The sequence below is a fragment of the Corylus avellana genome, chromosome 2 (assembly GCF_965113065.1).
Source record: "Corylus avellana chromosome 2, dhCorAvel1.hap1.2, whole genome shotgun sequence".
NCBI lineage: Eukaryota > Viridiplantae > Streptophyta > Magnoliopsida > Fagales > Betulaceae > Corylus > Corylus avellana.
Window position 1 is genome coordinate 17,837,156 of NC_142491.1, and position 6,775 is coordinate 17,843,930.

Genomic DNA, 6,775 nt, shown 5'->3' on the forward strand with positions numbered 1-6,775 from the left:
ATACAACACTTATTTAAACCGTCACACAATCAATTTGTAAGAGAATTATAGTAAAAACTGTCCTAATTAAAACATTTTCCTTTCCTCACAGTTTTGTTCACTCATGAGTTGCCTACAAGTTGTCTCTTGCAAACTTTTTCCCCTGCTACTTTCACTTTACATGGTGCAGGAAGAGCATTATTAAAGCATGTTGGGAGTGAACCATGCATAGAAAGGAAGCTCAATCTATGGCTACTTCACTTTCTCATTATCTTTAGTACAGGCTTATTAGCTCACGAGCTAGCTTAAACATGCAACAATAGTACTACTGCATATATATTTGATTAACAAAATCATTATTGAGGCAGTTGTATTTGTTCAACTATATATTTCTCATCCAATTAAACTGTTTTAATTCCACATACTTGCATTGCTTTCTTTGTGGGGAACGTGATGGACCCATCTAATTATAGGTGCGCGTGCAATAAGAAACCCAATTAAAGTGTTGTCCTTTTTTTTTTTTTTAAAAAAAAAAAACATTAATAAAAGTGTTGTCTTTGACAAAATCTGCAACTCTTTACAGTTTTGTTGATATTTTTATAGGAGTATCTTTCTTTTGCTTTGTCAGCACTTCAAATGCCTGACATCATGCCACCATTAGGGGCCCGGGTGCTCCTGCTCCCAATCGACCATGAGGGAATTTCTCAACCCTAAGTACATAAACAAATGATTTTTTTCGCATTTTTGGTCTGTTTGTTGTCTATCTCTGTTCAATTTTTTTATTGTTGCAAATTAACGGGTTTTACAAATTTACAAATTTAATAGTTGATTTGCCAAAAAAAAAAAAAAAAAAAAAGACTTCAAATGAATCAAATAGTAATGTTAAACATATTCTTACTTTTTTCCACATTCATGAATGGTTTTTAAAACAACTGTCAGATTAAAATATATAAAGATCGATCACAAATTCAACGATGATTTTTAAAATCTACTTATGAGTGTGAGAAAAAGAGTTCGCAGATGTGAGAATGTGTGTAGCATTACCTATCACAAAAAGTCGTATAACATTTTGGAAATGTGTTTGAAAAAAATAACAATTTAAAAACGCGACATTTTTTTTTTTTTTAATTTCTAAGGCACTGTTTTTTCAAGCGGCATGCTTTATTAAATGCTAAATTACATTTTTAAAAAGAGTAATGCTGAAAATTATATTTTTTATTTTATAATGCTGATGTAATAATCCCAATCAATCTTTGAATTAATCAGATTTGCATGACATTACCATAATTCAAAATCATTTATCCTCTCACAAAAAGAATTTGGAATTTCCCTCTAAAGGGTGGATTGGTTTCACTTGCTGTAAGAGAAAGGAGGAAAATCACAGAAATAAAAAAGGTGGGAAAAAAAATAAATATATGATTGCGAAGTTCTCTGATGTATTCTTATAGATTCTTATTTTATATTTTCTTACATGTAGATCTCAAAACAGTTCGTCTCCATCAATGGGGAATAGAGATATACAGGTGCTTTGAAGTTTGAAGAAGTATTATTTTGACTTTCTTTATTTAACTCATGGGTTTCTAATTGCATATTCTTTGTAGATAATCAATCATATAATTAATTAAGTTGCTCGGAGGAGTACTATTCTGACTTTAACTCATGATAGGTTTCTAAATTCTAATCATATTTTCCTGTAGATAATCAGTCTCTTTCAAATAAAAACATATAATTGTCTCTTAATTATTAAGAACTAATACTTGGCTTTTGAAGTTCAAATCAACATATTCAAATCCTTTTATTATTATTAGGTTGGTGGAATAATACAGAGATTCTGACTGTCTAAAAGAGAGAGGTTGACCCAAACAAGTGAATTCTATGTTTTAAATTGCCCGAAACAAGTGAACTCTACAACCTAATATTCTCTTGCGCTCCCAAATTTTTGTGTTATTCAAATAATTAACGTAATATTGGGAAATTCTTATCCTAAATCAGTCGATTTGGCATGTTTGTATTATATTCTAGCTTTGCTATTTGGCAGAATGCTTGAATGTTATAAGATAGAAGTCGACTAACATTAGCATTTTTCTAGTCTAATGATGATCAGGACTCATATATATATATATATATATATATAAGTTGGTAGTTTATCTAACCGACAAGTCGTCGTGAGCCCTTGTCATAAGCTGCTAAATCCTATCTCACTGTGCCAGCTTCGATTCAGTAGAAAACAAGGAAAGGATTGCATTAATTAATCCTCACTGTTTTTATTATTATTTTTTTATTTTTAAATTCAATTAATTAACTGTTCAATAAACTGAAGAGATAATGTGAGACGGCAACGGCGGTTGGATAGCCTAGATGTAGAGACGAATTTAGGAGGGGGACCAGCAATGGCCTTGGTCCCCCCAAATTACAAGAAAGGCAATAAATAAATAAATAAATAAAAATTTAAGATATTTTTTTGCCAATTAATTCTTCCAAAAAAAATTTGGTCTTGAGTCTCTCCAAATTCAAAACTAACTCTATCCCTGCAGCTAGACCGATAAGAGGTTTACAAATTTACTTGTTATTTTATATAAACTGTTCGTATTACATATAATACGTGCAACTTATCGCTCCCGATCTTCGTCCCAATATATAACATATATGTCATGGATGTAAGAATGTGGAATATAAATAATGATGGTATAAATGTATTTTTATTTTTGAATTAACAACCATTAACTATAAATATTTTACACTTGTGCTACATGGTTAAGGGTCAAACTTTTCCATCCTTGTAAGTAGTAAAGAAGATGTTTAAGTTGGATGGGCCTATAATATATGCTAACCCAAATTGTAAATGATTGTAAAAATGTGTATTAAAATCTCTTTATATGCAGCTGGTGTATTCATCATATAAATTATTATTTTTAATATAAGAATAATTTTTGTTTTCTTACGCACGGCTAACCATAAACTTATACTGCATTGCATTAACACATGGAGTGTATTCATCATATTATTATTATTATTTTTTTAACAAATAAAAACTCCGTACGTGCAAATTATATTGTATTAACACACGAATGAACTCTGAACATTATTTTTTTTTTCTTATATATATAATTTTTGTGGATGACTTCAGTACTGAGGTAATCACAGGAATCGTGGACATCACGATCCATATATGCGATTGTAATTTTCCAAGTTGGAGGATAAATTTCTCCTTTACTTTTTTGTTTTGTTTTGTTCTTTCTCTTATTCTAACGTGTTAAGAGCTTTAGCCTTTAGTGCACATTTCAACACGTCTATCAGTTGGAGCCCTTGACTTGCCCAATTTTTTTTTCTATTTAATAATGGAAAAGGTTATACAATTTGGTCATAAAATCACCCAATTCAATGTATATTGAATAAAAATCTAAGAAAAGAGTTCCCGTAAAGGGCCGGTGTTGAAACAGCCATTAGAGAGTCTGCTTATTACTGCAATGACAATAAGGTGAGATCACTTGAACACCACAGTGGAATTTTGTGGAATATACAAAACTCCACAAAGGATTTCAATTTACGGTGTCACCAAAACAAAACAAGGCCGGGAAACACGTAAAAGCAAGAGAAAAATTCAACACCAATTTGGTAATAATGATTATAGTATTGAATACCCATCTTTGTCAAAGATTCTTTGATAGCTCGAGTGAAATAATTAGGTTAAAAAAGAAAACACATTATATAAACGATAATGAATATCAATGCTGAGATCTCTTTTTCAAGTTGTTAAAAGACCCCATCACATTAATTTTTTTTTTTTTTTTTTAAAGAAAATATCACACTGTTATTTCTTGAGAATATATATATATATATATATATATATATATATATTCCCTGGCCTGCTTTCAAGTTTCAATAAACAAAGTCATGACTTTCAACTGCCAAACGTACTGCAAAGTTTTCACATGATATTTCATTTTCTCAGAATTTTCAGCTTTTTATTTATTCAATCCCAATAATAATAATAATAATAATAATAATAATAAAATTTCCTATCGTCCTCTTCCTATAACCTTATAATTATTTGTTATTAGAGTGTTGTTAGGGTTGTAATAACTTTTATTTGAAGTCTTTTATAATCGACTAACATTAGCCTGGTTGGATAAAATTATAGCATCTAACTTTTTTTTTTAAAAGGGACAAAGTTTTTCTCCAAACTGTGTTGGAGAAATTTCCTTGAACATAGTTTATAAAAGTAACATGTGTCCCTTAACATGTGAGATGCACATACAAAGTTGAAATAAATTTTATTAAAAACTCATGTCTCACATGTTATTAAAAAAATGGACACATGTCATTTTTATAGACTAGGTTAAAGAAAATTTCTCCAACTGAATTTAAAAGAAAACTTTGTCATTTTTTAACTTGACATGATAGTTTACTTAACATTTTCCTCATCAAACAATTAAATTTATTTGACAAGTTTTCGACATGACTTTGTAGGGGGTTTGTAGTTAAAATTGTAGTACTCTAAACATCTTTTCCTATTTCAATCAATAGTAAATTAATGAATATTGGCTTTCTTCATTAAAACTTCTTGTTTCACCTTTGTTTTTTTTTTTTTTTTTTTTTTTTTTCTGAAGAACAAATAATCTAAAAAAAAAAAAAAAAATTATCAAAATATTTTTTCAAAAAATGAAAAAAAAAATAAATCCAAAAACACTTAAACAAAGCCAATTGGCAATAGCCATAGGCCAATAGAGGAGCCTTCTCATTACATATGTAAATGTATTATTAGAAATTTGTGTCCCACAACCTAAACCGAGCGAGCAATGATATACGGTAATCTTTCATTTTTTTTTTTAAAAAAAAATAATTAGAATATTAATTATGATTAAATTTACTATTTTTATAAATTTAAAATAAGTAAATCCAGATACTTTGGGGCTACCTGAATCAATAGAAAGTCCAAAAGTCTTTGCCCTCCTTGGTTAAATATAAGGGTTAAATACTAAATTAGTCCCTGGAGTTTTACAACTTTATTTTTTCCCCCCTAGGGTTTCATTTTTATCACAGGAAGTCCCTGTGGTTTTGATAAGTGACCAAATTAGTCCATTCGTTAGTTGACTGTACGGACTGACACGTGGACCAATCAGACGTCGACACGTGGCACATATATTAATTTTTTTAAAATTAAAAAAATGTTTTTTTTTTTTTAATTAAAAAAATATTAAAAATAAAAAAAAAGAAAAATGGGACGAAACAGGGGGTGGCCGAGCCACCCCCTTGGCAATTTGGGGGTGGCTCGGCCACCCCCTTTGGCCATGGGGGTGGCCAGGCCACCCCCATCTGGTCGGATGGGGGTGGCCGAAACCACCCCCGGTACCCACGAGCCACCCCCATGGCCTCGGCCACCCCCAAATTGCCAAGGGGGTGGCCGAGCCACCTCCTGTTTCGTCCCATTTTTTTTTTTTTTTTTAATTTTTTTTAAAAAAAAAAACATTTTTTTTAATTAAAAAAAAAATTAATATATGTGCCACGTGTCGACGTCTGATTGGTCCACGTGTCAGTTTAACGGTCAACTAACGGTCAACTAACAGATGGACTAATTTGGTCACTTATCAAAACCACAGGGACCTCCTGTGATAAAAATGAAACCCCAGGGGAGAAAAAATAAAGTTGTGAAGCTCCAGGGAGTTTTGGAGTATTTAACCCTAAATATAAACACAAATAGGCTTTTATATGTAAAATATATATATATATATATATATATATATATATATATTAAATTTATTATTTCAGACCTATTTAATTTTTGGATAAACAGTGATAACTGCTCGGAATCACCTTAAAGTAGGGGTGTCAACCCGGTCCGGTTTCCCGGTTTTTGGCCAAAACCGGAACCGGAACCGGGGTACCCCGGTTCTCAATTTTGAGAAACCGGAACCGGAACCGGGACCCCGGTTAACCGGGGTCCCGGTTTACCGGCCGGTTCCGGTATTACCCGGTCCGATAACCGGTTTTTTTAAAAAATTGATTTTTGGGCTTATTTTAAGTATTGGGCCTAAAATAAGCCAATTTTTTTTTTCATAAGTTGGCCCATTTTTTTAAAAATCTATTAGTTTCTTTGTCTAAATTAAAGGGGCTTTGTTGTGATTGTTCCAAATAATTAAAAAATAAACCTTAAAAAATCCAAAAATCCTAAAAAATCATTGTTTCTGCCTATTTGGGCCTTAGAAATAAAAATTTAATTTTTTAAAATACCCTAAACCTAAACCTAAGTGTAAAAAATATTAATATATATAATATATATATTAATATATAAATATAATAATATATAAATATTATTAAATAAAATGGAAACCCGGTTCCGGTATTCCCGGTAAAAACCGGGTACCAAAAACCGGTACCGGAACCGGGGTACCCGGTTTTTAGATTTTTCAAACCGGAACCGGAACCGGGACCCCGGTTTCCCGGTTTCCGGTTTTCCGGTTTCCCGGTTTTCCGGTTCCGGTTCCGGTTCCCCGGTAATTTTTGACACCCCTACCTTAAAGTAAGATTATCTCATCCGAATAAAGCAACGCTAGTGGTTGGCCACAGAACCGCTTTTGGTTAGCACAATGATGGTGAAATTAAAGATCCAAAGATAAAATCGGACGGTGGACATTCACCCGGAAGGAAAAGGCAACCAATTGTACGGTGATGAGCGGTGAAATCCCAATGTACGTGATAAAAACGTACAACCCACGTGGCGCGAAGTTAGCTAGCTTTATATATCTCTCTTTATCACGTGACTCGACCGAATTTCACCTCAGCTTTGGGAAAAAAC